At 41.9% G+C, this 18163-nt stretch overlaps 1 protein-coding gene across 7 annotated transcripts in view; it reads right to left on the reverse strand.

Moving 5' to 3' along the window:
* Positions 1–9609, reverse strand: part of vlc (vulcan) — a 303152-nt gene extending 293543 nt beyond the window's left edge. For 2 of the 7 annotated variants that reach the window (XM_067773211.1, XM_067773203.1), the window contains exons 1-2: positions 9092–9600; positions 8301–8443 (exon numbers count right to left, since the gene is read on the reverse strand). The gene's annotated coding sequence lies outside the window, so the exon portion shown is untranslated. Of the gene's footprint in view, positions 1–8300; positions 8444–9091 lie in introns of all 7 variants that reach the window. The other 5 variants (XM_067773205.1, XM_067773204.1, XM_067773207.1 and 2 more) reach the window with 5 other exon arrangements.
* Positions 9610–18163: the final 8554 nt, after the last annotated feature.

The following is an 18163-nucleotide window of genomic DNA, read 5'->3' on the forward strand; positions in this document are numbered from 1 at the left end:
CCCCCATTGGCGCCTCCTCTCCATACTGTCTTTATATACACCTTCTGATACGTTTTTTTCCTCCATACTTATTTTTTAAGTTAGCCGCTGTTGTTGTGTTGTTGTTGTAGCAATAAGGACACTCCCCGAAGGCCTTGGGGAGTGTTATCGAGTTGATGGTCCTTTGCCGGAAGCAGATCCGGTACGTTGCGGTACCAAGCCCGACCATCTCGGGCCATCCCGTCCTCCCACCCCCTAGATCCATGAGGAGTTCGGGGTCGCAGACCCTCGGCTGTTAATGAAACAGGATTCCCCACACATAGGTGAGGTTGACAATTGTGTTTGGAGAAGCTATGTATTGCGCTGGCAACATGAAAGGGCTGCGCTACACAAACCCCTTGAATCCGGGTATTTTAGTCGCCTCTTACGGTAGGCATACCTAACGCTGGTATATTCCAATCAGGTATTGGTAGATCTACCAACTTTTTAGCCCATTTTCTACCACTTCTACCACCAAAGCCCAAAAATCTACCAACATTTGCAATTCAATTTCGAAGACGAAAAATTACACCTTTTGCAATATTTTGATGCAAAAAATATTCAATCTAGTGAAATGACAACGATTGTTCCCTTACTTAAAGCTTTTCCATTTCACAAGACTTGCATGGAAATTCTTAACAACGAATGGCGATCATTAATGTTATATAATAAGGAAAAAATAGAAAAGATATTTTCCGACGATATTCTTAAAGGATGGATAAAATTGGGAACTGAAAAGAGTCTTCTAGAAGAAAATTTCTTTGAAAATTTGAATGAATAAATGTGCCCCTTAGCAATTTTACCTCACAGTAGTACAGCCGCTGAAAGGTCGTTCTCTATAATGAACGATGAAGAAACCGCCAAGCGTAATGGATTAAAAATTTCAAGCATTTCCAATCAAATATTAATAAAAGAGTATTGTATCGGACGGACTTTATTTAGGCCTCCTACTGAATTAATAAGATTTTATAAAATATTTTAATTTGTAGGTGATTTTGTTCCTTGTATTTAATAACACACATATGGCACTAGATTTTTTTTGTTTTTTTTTTTTTTTGTTTTTTTTCTGACAATTTTTTGTTGTTGAAAAGTTGTGCACAAATTCAAACAAGAAATAAATTTGTTTATGAAAGAAATGTAGTAATCATCAACTCGCAAACATTTTCCTGCGCTATTTTCAAACATTGTTGTTGTAATTAGACGTATCGGTAAAGTTTCCTCAGTATTTCAAGCTCAAAATACAGGAAAAAGGAAGTATCATATAGGTATAAGCTATGTATATACCAATTTACATGCATTTTTTTGTTTTGTTTACATGTTTTTTTTAAGTGTTATTTCCGTGAAATGTGCTTTATTTGTTTTATAATAAAATATGAATTTTTTTGTACAAATATAAAGTGTAGCTATAGTTTTCTTGGATAAAAAATCTACCAACTTCTACCAGTATTTTAATTTTTCGTCTACCAACATTCTCTTTTTAAAAGTCCGCGCACTGATTCCAACCCCCTAACCCGGTGGGGGTATGACCTGTTCCACATTTATTTGTTTCAGTTCAAAAACACTTTCCCTAATATCCTCTGTTGCTTCATCTGTTGTAGTTTGTTCAGTGGTATTATATATTGTTGTGATGCTCTCGACAAAGAACTGATTCAATTGGGCCGCGATTTCGGGGTCCCTTCAATGGCTGTACTATTTATTACTATATGTTTTACTTGGGCTGTGTCGTTACTCAAAAATATGGCATCTTTAAGCCATTTCCACATTAGTATTTGATTGTTGCAATTAAGCGCTATTTTATTTTCCATATATTGCTTCTTTTTTATTTTTATAAGTTTTTTATGTTGTTGTAGCAATGCTCGCCCCACCTAATAGCCGCGACCGATCACAAATTGTCATCAATATCCTCTAACGGGAGTCCAAGGAAACTTGCCGTTTCAACAGGGGTGGACCATAAGGAAAGGGGTGTTAGAGGCGTTGGTTCCACATTACAATTAAAGAGATGGTTGGTGTCATGTGGGGACACATTGCAAGCAGGGCATACATTTTGTATGTCGGGGTTGATTCTGGATAGGTAAGAGTTTAACCTGTTACAGTATCCAGAACGAAGTTGAGCAAGAGTGACACGCGTTTCCCTGGGGAGTATGCGTTCCTCTTCTGCGAGTTCTGGATATTTTTCTTCAAGTACTGGATTCACCGGGCAATTCCCGACATAAAGGTCCGACGCCTGTCTATGGAGTTCACCAAGGACCTGCTTGTGTTTTTCCGCTTCATACGGCTGGGTTCTCAGGTGCCGTATTTCCTCAAAATGCTTACGGAGATGACTCCTTAGGCCCCTAGGCGGTGCTGGTTCGTCAATCAGATGTCTGTTGGGATGCCCAGGTTTCTGGGTATTCAACAGAAACTGTTTGGTCAGCATCTCATTTCTCTCCCTGATGGGGAGTATTCTCGCCTCATTATGCAGATGGTGTTCTGGGGACATAAGAAGACAGCCCGTGGCGATTCTGAGAGCAGTATTTTGGCAGGCCTGTAGTTTCTTCCTTACTTACTTACTTAATTGGCGCTTAACCGTCTAAACGGTTATGGCCGTCCAACAAGGCGCGCCAGTCGCTCCTTCGCTCCGCCAACCGGCGCCAATTGGTCACACCAAGGGATTTTAAATCGTTTTCCACCTGGTCCTTCCAACGGAGTGGGGGCCGCCCTCTACCTCTGCTTCCATAGGCGGGTTCCGATAGAAACACTTTCTTGGCCGGAGCATCATCTTTCATTCGCATAACATGGCCTAGCCAGCGCAGCCGCTGCGTTTTAATTCGCTGGACTATGTTGATGTCTGCGTATAGCTCGTACAGCTCATCATTAAATCTTCTTCGCTACTCGCCATCGCCAACGCGTAGAGGTCCATAAATCTTTCGAAGAACTTTTCTCTCGAACACTCCCAAAGCCGCTTCATCTGCTGTTGTCATGGTCCATGCTTCTGGCCCATATAGCAGGACGGGTACGATAAGTGACTTGTAGAGTATGATTTTCGTTCGCCGAGAGAGGACTTTACTTTTCAATTGCCTACCTAGTCCAAAGTAGCATTTATTGGAAAGATTGATTCTTCGCTGGATTTCAGTGCTGATGCTGTTGCTAATGTTGATGCTGGTTCCCAAATAAACGAAGTCTTTTACTATTTCGAAATTATGGCTGCCAACAGTAGCGTGGTTGCCAAGGCGCATATGCGCTGACTCGTTGCTCGATGACAGCAGGTACTTCGTTTTGTCCTCATTCACCATCAAACCCATCTTTACCGCTTCTTTTTCCAGCTTGGAGTAAGCAGAACTAACAGCGCGGGTGTTTAGGCCGATGATATCAATGTCATCAGCATATGCCAGTAATTGCACGCTTTTATAGTATATTGTTCCAGTGCGGTTAAGTTCTGCAGCTAGTATAATTTTCTCCAGCATCAAATTAAAGAAATCGCACGATAGGGGGTCACCCTGTCTGAAACCTCGTTTAGTTTCGAACGGCTCGGAGAGGTCCTTCCCAATTCTGACTGAGCTGATGGCGTTGCTCAACGTCATTTTGCACAGCCGTATAAGTTTTGCGGGGACCCCAAATTCAGACATAGCGGCATATAGGCAGCTCCTTTTCGTGCTGTCGAAGGCGGCTTTAAAGTCGACGAAGAGGTGATGTGTGTCGATTCTCTTTTCACGGGTTTTTTCCAAGATTTGGCGCATTGTGAAAATCTGGTCGATGGTAGATTTACCAGGTCTGAAGCCGCACTGATAAGGTCCAATCAGCCGGTTCACGGTGGGCTTCAATCTTTCGCACAATACACTTGAAAGGACCTTATATGCGATATTAAGAAGGCTGATTCCACGATAGTTGGTGCATTTTGCAGTATCCCCCTTCTTGTGGACTGGGCAAAGAACACTTAGATTCCAACCGTCGGGCATGCTTTCGTCCGCCCATATTTTGCTAAGAAGCTGCTGCATGCGCTTTACCAACTCCTCGCCGCCGAACTTGAATAGCTCCGCAGGCAATCCATCAGCGCCCATTTCTTCCATTGGGTGGTTTTAGGCTTGGCGACCATATGGGTGACGCGTAGCACGTAATCGGCTGGCTAATTACTTTGTATGTGGTCAAGAGCGTTTCTTTGTCTTTTCCCCAGGTACTGCCAGCAAGGGATTTGAGGATTTTATTACGGCTCTGAATTCTTGGAACAATTGCGGTTGCGTGCGCACCAAAATGTAGATCCTGATCAAACGTCACACCCAAGATTTTGGGGTGTAGGACAGTCGGTAGCGTAGTGCCATTGACGTGGATGTTCAATATGGTCGACATTTGGGGCGTCCATGTTGTAAATAAGGTCGCGGAAGATTTAGTCGGTGACAATGCCAGGTTTCGCGAGGCGAAAAAACTGGAGAGATCAGGGAGATAGCCGTTTATTTTATTGCATAGCTCATCGATCTTTGGGCCTGGGCCTGTGGCCATTATTGTGCAGTCATCGGCGTAGGAAACGATTGTGACTCCTTCCGGTGGTGAAGGTAGCTTAGATATGTAGAAATTAAACAAAAGCGGGGATAGGACACCACCCTGTGGCACCCCTTGTTTAATTCTCCTTTGTTTTGATGTTTCGTTTCTGAATTGCACCGATGCCTGCCGACCACCCAGATAATTTGCGGTCCACCTTTTAAGACATGGGGGAAGGGTGGACCCTTCCAGGTCTTGCAGTAACGAGCCATGGTTGACCGTATCAAAAGCTTTTGATAGGTCTAACGCTACGAGTACTGTTCTATGGTGGGGATATTGATTCAAAACGCAATTTATCTGGGTGCTAATGACATTTAGCGCGGAGGTAGTGCTATGCAGTTTTCTGAAGCCATGCTGATGAGCTGCAAATGTGCTTGGAAATAAGGGAGCAAAATGGCTTCAAGCGTTTTTGCCACTGGCGATAGGAGAGATATCGGACGATATGACTCACCTACGTTAGCTGGTTTCCCAGGCTTTAGTAGCGGGACCACCTTGGCCATTTTCCATTTCTCGGGTATGACAAAGGTGGAAAGAGACAGGTTGAAGACATGCGCTAAATATTTGAAACCCTCTTTCCCTAGGTTTTTAAGCATCGGCATGGCTATGCCGCCTGGGCCCACTGCTTTGGATGGTTTAGCGCGACCAATGGCGTCCTCAACCTCTCTAGCGGTGATGGTAATTGGTGACGCGCTGAGTTTGTGTTTATGTGCGTGTCTATTGGCTCTCCGTCTATCTTTGTCGAACGTAGGATGCATTATATATTGTCGGCAGAAAGCGCTCGCGCATTTTTTCGCATGTGACAGCACTTTATCGCCAAAGGCGATGGAAACTTTGTCTTTGTGCTTAGTCGGATCCGATAGGGACTTTACGGTGGACCAAAGTTTACCTACACCGGTAGAGGTTACAACCTCTTAGGTGCTCTTCCCATTTCGCCCGCCTGTGTTCGTCCACAAGCAATCTGATGCGTTGGTTTATATCCCTTATTTGGGGGTCGCCTGGATCAAGCTGTCTTATAAGGTCGCGTTCCCTCGCTAAGCTCGCGGCCTCCGCCGGGAAGTGGGGCCGGATTTCGGGAATTCTCCCGGCGGGAATGAAATGTGCCGAGGCGGACTCAATAGCCTTACGGAAGGCACGCTCCCCTTGGCGGGCATCAGTCGGGATAGGGAGGGCAGCAAAGCTGCTGTCTGTTGCAGATTTATATTCTTCCCACTTTCCTTTTTTGAAGTTTATGAAAGTGCGTTTTTCGGTGACGATGAAGTCGGCGGTACGCTCGAACGAAATAAGTATGGGCAGGTGGTCGGATGCCAATGTTACCATCGGCTGCCATTTGACGCAGTTTACGAGTTCTGCGCTCACGATTGAGATATCTGGCGAGCTATGACAGCTTCCTACCATACGTGTGGGGGCGTCTCCGTTCATTGTGCAGAACGTCGTTTCGTCTATTTGATCCGCCAACATCTCACCCCTACTGTCCGCCCGCAAGTTTGAATGCCATAGGTCGTGATGGGCATTGAAATCGCCTAAGATAATGCGATTGTTGCCAGTGAGTAAGGCCTCGATATTAGGGCGGTATCCACTGGGGCAACGGATGACAGGAGGGATGTAGATGTTGATGATTTCTAGATTTGCATCGCCTGACCGGACAGATAGGCCTTGACGTTCTAAGACATTGTCACTGCGGTCGATGCCAGGATCAAATATATGATATTGCAATATATGATATTGGTGTATAATAAACGCGAGGCCGCCTCTATTTCCGCTCTCGCGGTCTTTCCTGTGGACATTATAGCCAGAGCAGGTCTGCAATGCAGATCTTGCTGTGAGTTTAGTCTCTTGAATCGCAGCAATGCGGATGTTGTGCCGCTTCATGAAATCGACCATCTCCGTAATCTTCCCAGTTAGTCCATTACAGTTGAACTGCAGAATACTGAAGTGCATGAGGGGTGACGCCGCCACTCTAGGGGTAAGTGAGGGGTGACTACGCCTAGATTGTGGAAGGCCAGGACGCAATTGCTGTTGTGGCCTTGGGACTGGGCGCCCTTGGGTAAGCATTGGGGTACCCGGATGATTTGGGTTTGCGACCTGGCAACATGGCGCGATGAAACCCGTCGAGGGGTTGCCGTCGCGGAGACCAGAACATCTAGGAAAGTGGCACCACCCAAGGCAGGAGCTGCATTGAGCGGATGTCGCAAACCTATATATTCTGTGCTGGCAGACGGTGCAAACGGAGGCAGGGACTAAGAGTCTGTTTCCCTGACCTGCACGATTGGTGCCAGAAAAAAAAAAGGGGGGTGGGGAGAAGAATACGGGGGCAGGGGCTGATGCTCAGCATTGCTACCAGCTCTACTACGAAGGTAGTAGTTATGAGTGGCGAAGCTGCTGGAAGGTAGTGGGGATACGCTTAGGCGTAGACTACGGGACGCCGCAGCAAGGAGCCACAAAAGATTTATAAAAGTTACGTGGACGTCGGGTTTTGGGATCAAGCCCAGAATAACCTGTCCGATGCAACCACCCCTTGCACGAGACACACTGAACAGAGTATGACCGTCCTAAAAAGATTCTTTTCTGGCAAATGCAGCAAAACCATTTCTCAGGACCGGGGTCAGGAGACGGACCCGGATTGGGTTCGATACCTTCCCGGAGTAAGAGAATATGTAGCAGTCCTGCTGCAAGGAGCTGCTGGGAGGATGACAATTTGTGGGAGGGACGAAACAAATTAAATGGGGTCACACTGAAATGACAGTCCTTGGTCGGGAAAAATCCCGAGTCGCTCCGGTACATAGAACCGACTGCCTTGGGAAGCGTAAGTTTTTTATATTTATGTTTTGTATGACTATAACTACCCACTCATTTGTACTCTGTGCTATTTTGTAAAGCTCATATTTTTATTTGTTTAACTCCGTAAGCTCTCGGTCATACCATTTATTTACTAATGTAATTTGCACTCGTCTCTCTTAGGTAAGCGTTGCCATTATATGCGCTAAGATAGTTTTAATAGTTTGAACTTTAAGTCCTATAGACATTTATTCAAAATTTTCCTAAAAACAGAAAATAACTTTTGAACTATAAGCTTGCGCACTTCAAGTTATACATAGTTGTGATCAGTAAAACCCCCTTGTGCTATTCTAAAATTTTCCCAAAGCAAATGTGAAATTCTTCCACATATGCTTTGCTTGCAACAAAAGTTGGAAATTGACTACTTTTTCATGTCAGATGGCGCCAGTGTCACTCAATCTGCCGTTCTCCGTAAAAATACGTACAATCTACTCATAATGCAAAAGATTGAGTAAAACGCATCTATATGAAAAACTACCTATGTAACGGTGCTTTTAGTTCGCGTTACTTCAAATATAGTTTTGTTTCACAATTATAAGGTGTAACACCATTTTAATCACAATACTTCCTGTTGAAAGTGCAAAAACTTTCCATAAATCCAGTTTAGAAACATTGCACGTCTCAACTTCACCAACTAGCCCGAAGGGAGTTCACGTGCTATTCCTTAGGTCCATCTTGGTTTTCGGCGCAACCATAAGTCAAGCACGAAAATATTTTGGTTGCGCCGAGGCTGGCACTGCACAAGAACGGAATCGTGATAAAAATTAGGTGGCGCACCCTCTTGTAAAACGTTACCGACTTTAGTTTTGGTTGGCACGAGTTTTCTTCCAGCAACCCATATTTATTGGATAGTTTATTATATGTACATTTCTGAATCCTGCTCTTTCTATCAATTTAACCGAAAACTTAATTCCTACATAGTTTAATTCATTTACCTTTTTATTTGCAATAGAAAAGAGCATGGCAACCAAAATTATTGGGAATTCAAAATGTGTTGGGAAAATTCAACGTATTTTCCTACACATTTGCTTAGCTTAATCTTCCTAAGTCGATGACGAACCGGCCAGCAAAAAACCTGCTAGAAATATAGGTTAAAAAATTAAAAATAGTTTATATTTAGGATTTCAATTAAATTATATGTGTACAACACAAAATGGTAATAGTCTAGGTCAGGGGTCGACTGCTAATACGCGTCCGAAAATGTCGGGACAGGTATCAAACGGAGTGTCTTGACATCAGTATTAAAATAAATAATGGTCTAGAACAGGGCACATCGATAGGTGTCAAAAGATGCGAATTTACCTCGATTACATTAATCCGAAGGTGGAAAAGAAACATTTTAACTCGTTCAAAAGATATTAACAAAAACCGAAAAATTACCCTGGGTCCCTCCCAAACCCGAGTAGTATCCATAGTATTTTCGCAAAAAACACCTTTCTGCGTTGGCGGTCTTCGGTCGCACTTATAAAGAATTACCCTGGCTGGGACTAAAATTAAATCCGTACAAAATCCTTTTGTACAAAACATTTTTTTTTCAGTGCACAACATTACAAACACCACATGAAAATTTCCAACTTCCACTACATCCGTACAGAGAAAATTTTTCTTTTCCGCCTTCGAATTATTGTTGTCGATATTAATATGGTTCTTTTAACAACTCTCTCGATATCTTTTTACGCGCGTTAGCAGTCGACCCCTGTTTTAAGACTTTTAGCCACAAAATTACCAAATAAAGATATATTATTGAATTGCTGTTCTATTTCAACGATTTGGGATCCTGCTTGATATTTGCTTTTATACGGTTTTTGTCGCGCCTTATTTTTTGTTTTGTTTAATATTACGCAAATTAGAAAATTATTTCAGTGTTTATGCAAATAAAAAACTTTTTTTTTACACATTTGTCTTCTCGAAATATTTGGTAATTGGACAAGCTATTTTTTTTATATTAATGACAAAAATGTTGAAGCAGATGGTAAGTTACTGCATATAGTACACTATTACAAACTTGGGTTTTTAAGGGGGCGTGGTGCACCAACAAACCAATCTACACGTATAAATTTATTTTTTCTTTTTTAAGCGTTAATGGGAATTCTTTTTAAATCCCAAACTATTGTTGTAATATGCATGTTGAGAATTACTTTTCATTATCTACAAATCGAAATTAGCTAAACTTTACGATCAACAATTGCCTACCGCAGACTAGAGCTGACAAATATTCGCGTAAATGTGATTTTAACAAAGGGAATGAAAGATCACTGTTAAACCGGAAAGCAGTAAGCCGTCTCTAGTCAATATTAAACCCCCTTTACATATGATTTTATCTAAAATAAATCGCCATTGGGTAATTAATGCGTTTAGATGTTGGAGTAATGGGTTGGATTTTATATAAGGTGCCTCGATTTTCAAACTTTTGTTGATTTATAGGGGAAGAGGGGGTCCTAAAAATCACCAAAATGGATTCCGCAACTATAGAAAGCTCTTAGTTTATGAAATATAAGCGTTTAAATTTCCAAATTTAGGTACGTTGCAACTTAAGTCAAGCGCCTAAAATTCGGGGAGAACATGTCGATAGCGGTATCAAAAGACGCGTATTTTCGTCTAGATTCAGAATCCGAAGGCAGAAACTATATTTTTTACCTCCATTAAAAGTTATTCGCTAAAAACCCGTCTGTACTTTCGTCGCTTTTTTCGTTGCAATTCAACAAACGAAAACATATGAAGGTGTGAATAGTGTTGCCAGCTCCTCAACAATATCTTGGTTATCTTCATAGAACATTATAGGTTGGTAGTACGTTGACATTAATGAAAACAATCATAACTACAGTGTTGCCAGCTCCGCAACAATATCTCTTTAACTTGGTAGAACATTATACGGTGCCTGCGCGGACGTTCTTCGAACTGTTATTCTTTTTCCTTTGTTATGATCCGCTTGGCATATTCACATTCCGAACGTTCTACCGCCATATTGAATACCCTGTCAAAACGCTAAAAAGAAGCCATATTGAACATCCTGTCAGGCATTTGACAGATAAGATATCACACTTATTTATCATTCACAATGTTCCCAATAACGGCAACCACGATGGCGTAACTATACAAGGTGACAGCTGACTCGTAGTTTTTATACGATTTGACACATCAACTTTCAGCGCAGTTCGATTTTGACATTAGTCCATCGGTTCACAAAAACCAAGTATATGGGAACTTTTAATGATGGCTGGAGGAATGTCACCGCGACTACCACCTTGTATGGTTCCACCATGGCAACCACAGTTAAATCACGCGATTTAACAGCTTGACGGCGTAGGTAACCATTTTGAAGAGCCAAAAAGTAAAGTGCACGCGTCATAGCCGGATGTGGTGGCGAGTGGGTGAAAAAAAAGAAAAGGAATTAAACTTAAAGCAAATATTTTGTGCGGTTGATCCGGAGAAAACAGAGAATACGTCATATGAAACAAAATTTCTTGCAGAACTGCTAACAATCCCTTAGTGGCATTTTATTAAATTTTAAAATATTTCCCATAGATTTTAGGGAAAATATTTGTGTGATCTGCAAACTTAAATTACGCCTTCCAACAATTTATTTTTTTTTATGCCAACATGCTCTGCATTTAGTTGTGCAAAGCCTGGTTGAAAATATATGCCCTATATGATCATCGCAAGCTAGTTTCTTTTGCGATGCAAAATGTGGAACAGCAAATGGTTCCAAATAAAACCATTAACCATATATCAGCCATGTTATCATAGAGGATTTTAAGTTCATCAATTTAAAGTCTATATCTACTAAACAAAACAGATAAAGAAAATAATGAATTATCAGAAAATTGGGGTTGGATTTTAATGAATGCAAAAAAAATCTGTTTGCAACGTATAGATGTTGTGAAGCCTGGGTCGCATCGGTTTTGTGTGTTTCGAACATAGTCTAATGTGGTTTATAACTAGTTCTGAAAATAAAAAAAAATAAGTTAAAACAGAATACTACCAAAACACTTTATTTTATATCCTAAGTGTACCAATAAAAAATTAAAACAGAAGCTAAGACGTAAAAAGATAGGAAAAACATGATTGTAAACCATTATAATAACAAAAAATGTATAAGAAGCCGAGAAAAATTCGCGAATGTGCCGATAACTGTGCAAAATAATAAGATTTTGGGGGTTTTGCTGTACGGGTGTTGAAGGGCATCAACTAGAAGAACTCGATTGTTCAACGAGCGAACTTCTCCGTTCATATCGGGTTCGCTCAACCTCAAAAAAGAAAAAAAGCCTCCCAAGTAGACCAGTGCGCAATATGGGTAACAAAATCCTAATCCCATTAAACGCCCACTATAACGCTCTAAATAAAGCAGTAATAGCATAACACCCGAAGTCGCTTTGTCGAGCGAAATTGATGCCAAACGCAGTGACCATAAACGCCACTTATTTTGCGTTTTTTTCTTTGCCGAGGAGCACCCAACTACCACCACCATCAACCACGCCTTCAAAACCTGCTACGACGCCGGCCAACGCTAACAATTGCTGGCACAACAAAAGGCAGAGGCCCATCTAAACGGCCTCCTGCACCACCAAGAGTGACAACAAAAGGCAGAGGCCCATCTAAACGGCCTCCTGCATCACCAACAGTTTCAACAAAAAGGCAGAGGCCCACCTAAACGGCCTCCTGCACAACCAATAGTGACAACAAAAGGCAGAGGCCCATCTAAACGGCCTCCTGCACCACCAACAGTGACAACAAAAGGCAGAAGCACATCTAAGCGGCCTCCTGCACCAGAAACAGTGTCAACAAAAAGACAGAGGCCCACCTAAACGGCCTCCTGCACCACCAATAGTGACAACAAAAGGCAGAGGCCCATATAAACGGCCTCCTGCATCACCAATAGTGTCAACAGAAATGCAGAGGCCCATCTAAACGGCCTCCTGCACCACCAACAGTGACATCAAAAAGGCAGAGGCCCATCTAAACGCCCTCCTGCACCACCAATAGCGACAACAAAAGGGCAGAGGCCCACCTAAACGCCTGCAGCACCAACAGGGACAACTTACCGGCAACAACAACCACCCCGTAACAACAACAAACACCAATATTAGCAACAAACCCGGGTGAGTCTGTTCAAATATGATTATAATTAAACGGAATTTTGAAAAACTTAAAAAAAAAAGGATTTAGAAATTGAAAAAAATGCATATTTTTTTACTTAATTAGAGATAAGAGGAAAACTAAAATTTAAAATAGATATAAACTTAATTAAATACATAGAAAAGGAAAATTTAGAGTTATAAAACTAAATCTCAAAATAGACTTGAAATGGGAAAATAATTAAACCTAATTAATTTCAACTAAACAGGAAAGGAAGTAGAACTTAGAAAACTAAAGTAAGACGAATTATAAATAAGGCGAACCAAAAATTATTTGATTTTTTTTTTTGGAAAATAACGATAAAAAAAAATGTATAATAATAATAATAATAAAAATAAAATAAACTAAGCTAAAATAAAATGAAATAAACTAAATTGCAATAAAATAAATAAATATACCAAAAATAAAGTAAACTATAATAAAATAGGATGTAATGAAATAATAGAGATTATAAAATAATTGATATCAAAATAGAATAAAATTTAAAATTAATCCAAATCAAATTGTAATAAAATAAAATTAAATTATAATAAATAGATACATTAAATAAATAAATACGAGAGAAACACAAAGTAAACAATACAATAATATACGTGGCTACAACAAAAAATTTTTTTTTTCAATAAATAACTTTTACTTAAACTTAATAGCAAAAAAAAAACAAGCAGAGCCCTAAATATAGAAATTAATAAATTTCTATTCAAACTTTATAGTTCTAAAATATATTTTGTTGAATGAAAATATTTTAACTTTTTTGCTAGCTAACGAGAAAAAAATATATCTAATAATAACAAATTTAAACTTTAACAAAGTATATTTACAAAATTTACAAATACACTCACTTCGTCAATTTTAATGTAAACGAAGTTCTTGTAAGTTTTCGTTTGATCAAACCAAGTATAAAGTAAACAAATAAAATTGTTTTTTTCTATAAAAATAGTAATTATATCTTATATGCAAAAGCATTTTTTTTAAATAAGTAATTGCTTAGAAACATTAGACTAAAACGGTGAACGTGAGGGTTAAATTTAAGACAAGAGTCTTGTTTTGGCTTTGGAGCCCATGCTGTAGCACCCTTTTTAAGAATCTTATCTTATTTTTTCAAGTGACATACATGCATTAATACAAATGAATTGTAATTAATAAATTTTATATATGGGAATTCTGACGTCTCCCCTTATTTAGAAGGCACTAGGTAACACAGGTAAGGGACCACCGAAATATTAGGTGCGTCGGTAGCCATGGTTTTGAGGGTGGGAAATGCACCGGGCGTCGCAACAACACCCGAGTTTTATTTTTCAGTTACTTGTTTTTTGCGTTTGATTTTTTTTTGAATTTAACGGTCAGTCCGTGGCATCCGGTTCGGCCGGATGTCGTTTTATTTTGAAATTATTAGCGTTTTGAGTCGTCTCTGTGCTTCTGACAGTTGATTTTGAATAGGCATGATAGGCATTTTTTCTGTTTATGGCGCAGGACAGCAAGGCTGGCAAAAACCCAGCCCAGCCGACATGACTAGCCACAGCGCACCACAATATCATGACGACTGCCTCCCTTGCTGCTCCACTGGAAATGCGATACCATAACAGATGGCGTCCAACATGGGGCCTGAGGCGCTGGTCGCAAGGGTCATTCCGGGCCAACTTGCGAATTTGACCATCCCACAAGTCCCAGGGGTAAGCCCCCCTGGTAATGCACACACCAGTAGGTAGCCGAGATGGAGGTTCAGCGGGGACGAATGGAAGCTCGGACCAATAAACGCGCATAATACCTCGGGGCTAGTGACCAATGTGTCGACATACGCACTGGACGGAGCTGGTGCTTTGCCATTCAATCATGGGAATTTTGGAGGAGCTGCAAGCGATAGGGTGCATACCCCAGGGATCCGTGCTGAAGCTCCTCGTGGAGACTCGTGGGTGGAAATGTTCCACCAGCTTTTCCGGACCTCGTAGGAAGAAGTGCGGAGGGAAATGGGGACGATCCGAAACAACATGGATCAGCTCAACGCAGCTCTCGAGTCTGCTCAACAATCAATGATTTTTAACAGAAGCGCGAGTATAACGGAACGTAACCCAATCCCAGCGGTTGTAACCCCAACGAACCCTTCTCCGAGCAGCATAGTAGTGAAACCCCAGGAGTGGAAAATATCGTTCGATGGTACTGGGAGCGTTGCGGATTTCCTGTTTAACCTAGACACCCTGTGTGAGAATACACAGTGCTCTGACGACCAAATAATGGCTAGTTTCCACCTATTCCTTTCTGGGCGGGCCGAAGAGGGGTACTGGTTGTTTACTAAACAACCTTCACTAAAAAGAGAATTCAGTACTCTGAAAAGCGATCATGAGATCATGATGGAGATCTCAATGCGCAAACAGAAGACTAATGAATCCTATGACGTGTTTCACACTGATATGGTAGGGCGCGGTTGAGGGAGCCCTTGGCAGAGCCTTTACTGATTGACATAATAAAACGCAACGTCAACAGTAGTCTGAAATTGATGCTCTTTAATGCTGACGTCGGAGAGGCGAAGAAGTGCTAAAGGAAAGCAGGAGCATTACAACGGGGTTCCATGTTCGCCACGTTAACGATGCTCGCGCAATAACACCAGACGTAAGATACGAACATGAAGACGGTGAAGTAGACCCGCAGATCGAGGCATTGGATTTTAGAAGGGCGAGGAGAACGGATTATTCAGGCATTCAGTGTTGGAATTACCAAAGCATGGGGCATTGGCACATCTATTGCGAAGAGCCCATCAAAAACCCGTTTTTTTCAAGTGCGGATCAAAGGGAGTCCTCACTCCGAAATGTCCCAGGGATCATCGTCGACAGGGAAACCAGAATCCGAGCGAGAAGACAGAGGAGGTAACTCGTTCGGGGCTATAGCCCCCATATCAGCCAGTGCCCGAGTCGTCTCGTGCGCTGAACCAGTTAGTGGAGCCTTCACGAATGGCGGGTCCCCAAATGTTGGTAGCAATCCTACGCAGGAACCTCCGAAGGTCATAGTAACGTTCCTTGATAGTACAGATAGTAAAACCGGATCAGATTCAAATAGTCTAGCTTCTTCATGTGTAGTTTACAACCTAGTAAAAATTTTGAAGTCATTTAGTAGGGATATTGCCTGCCAGGCCGCAATTCCACCTAGTCTCGAACAAAGAGAACATAATTATGAGCTAGTGAGATCTAGAATTTTTGACAATCTACCCAATTTCACGGTGTCGGAAAATATTTTAAAATGCCGTAAAAGATATGCCAAACGTGTAAAAGAGCGAAAGCTTCTCCAGAGTACTACGATTCTCCTCACCGAAAATGAAAGACCTCTAGTTAGGGTGAAAATAGAAAACAATTTCATATTAGGATTGCTGGACTCTGGAGCTAACGCTTCTATCCTGGGGAAAGATTGTGAAGAATTTCTAAAATCAAATGGTCTCAGGTATCACCCACTGCAGGCTTTCGTATATAAAGCGGGTGGTAACAAGCAGCAAATATTAGGTTCGATTTCGTTAACAGTGACTTTCAAAACTACCACCAAAACTATTCGTTTTTACCTTGTACCTTCGCTACTTCAAGAAGCCTACTTCAGGGTTGACGTCTGTAAAGCATTCGCGCTAGCTCCGAATATATTTCCAAGTGTAGCGTGTTTAGAAGTTAGAAGAAAAGGATCAAGAACATAATTTCCATGATTTGACAAATAGGCAGAAGTCCGAATTGCAGAAGCTAATAGAGATGTTTCCGTCATTTGAGAAGTTAGGTTTGGGGCAAACACAGCTGGTCGAACACCATATTGATACGGGCGACGCGGCTCCGATCAGAAGCAAGCACTTCCCTCTTTCCACCAAGGCAAGCCGAAGCGTTTAAGGAAATGGGAGTGATCGAGGAATCGAACTCGACGTGGTGTAGCCCGGTGGTGTTAGTTCGAAAACCAGGGAAGGTCCGGATGTGCATTGACTCCAGGAAGGTGAACGAGGTCACTAGAAAGGACTCGTACCCGTTGCCGCATATCAACGTTGTTGAGTAGACTGAAGGACAACCGTTATATCAGCGGCATTGACTTAAAGGACTCGTTCTTCCAAATTAAATTGACGGAATCATCCAAAGAGAAGACAACCTTCGCCGTTCCGGGAAAACCAATGTATCATTTCAAAGTGATGCCGTTTGGCCTGTGTAATGGATCGCAGACAATGAGCAGACTCATGGATAAGGTAATTCCATCGCACTTGAGGGAGAATGATTTCATTTACTTGGATGATCTGATGGTATGCAGCGCGAATTTCGAGGACTACATGAACCTGCTAGCGGAAGTGGGGAAGTGTTTGAAGGACGCCGGCCTTACCATAAATGTAAAGAAGAGCAAATTTTGCCAGAAAGAGATTCGATACTTGGGATACCTGATAGGTAGCCGGTGTTTAAAAGTATACCCTGGGAAAATAAAAGCCGTTAAGAATTTCCCAATTCCGAAATCTCCTCGTCAGGTGCGTAGGTTGGTTGGCATAGCAAACTGGTATAGAGCATTCATCACTAATTTCGCTGACCTAGCAGTTCCCCTGACGGATTGTCTTCGGAAGTCGCCAGGACCATTGAAGCTTACCCCTGAAGCTATAGAGGCCTTCGAAAAATTTAAAGTAGCCTTGAGTTCCGATCCTGTCTTGGCCCAACCCGATTTTTCCAAAGAGTTTGTAATCCAATGCGACTCTTGCAAAATATGTGTTGGCGTGGTGTTGTTCCAGGTCTATGATGAGGGCGCTGAGCATCCAATCGAGTTCGTTTCGAAAAAGCTGAATAATACTCAAAGCAATTATACAGTAACCGAGCTGAAATGTCTCGCCGCCATAGTCACCATGAAGCGCTTCCGACCCTATGTTGAAGGATTACCGCTCCGGATTATCACGGACCACTCCAGTCTCAAGTGGTTGATGACGCAAAAGGTCCTGAGCGGAAGGTTGGCGAGGTGGTCGCTCCTGCTGCAAAGATACGACTTTAGAATAGAACATTGTAAAGGGACCCTGAATATAGTACCTGATGCGCTTTCACGGTTCGATGTAGACGAGCTGACTTTCACTACCACACCCAGGGAAATAGATTTATTCTCCCCTGAATTTAACAGTAACGAATACCTAGATTTTATTAGGACCGTCACTGAAAACGAGGAGTCGCTTCCAGACTTACGAGTGGTGGATGGTGTCATTTTCAAGAGGGTTAAATTTCGGAAGGGGGTGGAAGGTGGATAAGACTCGCTATGGCGTTTGTGGTTGCAGAAGGGGTTGACGGAGGAAGCCGTGAGATTGGCATATGACGTCAAGCGGAGTTACCATGGCGGGTGGCAGAAAACATTAGAACGCATTAGCAGCAAGCTAAGGACGTCAGGGACTACGTCCAGCGTTGACATCTGCAAAGCTGTAAAGCCTACCAACCAACAGTCCAGTAGCCCGTTTCTGTAAACTTTCGTTATAATAACGAACGATTTGCTATTGCATGGCTCGCATTACTTTCGATATGAAAAGTGTTTCTGTAACACACTCAATTCACCTTGCGATATAATAGTGGTGAGTTTTTATCATATCGATGGAACAATCGAAATGGAACATAGGATCTGTCATCAATAGCGAAAAAGGTATAATAACAAAAATTAAGTCATACAAATTGTTATTTTGTGATTGTGCTACCTT

This window comes from Eurosta solidaginis, chromosome 3 (assembly GCF_040869045.1).
Source record: "Eurosta solidaginis isolate ZX-2024a chromosome 3, ASM4086904v1, whole genome shotgun sequence".
NCBI classification, from domain to species: domain Eukaryota; kingdom Metazoa; phylum Arthropoda; class Insecta; order Diptera; family Tephritidae; genus Eurosta; species Eurosta solidaginis.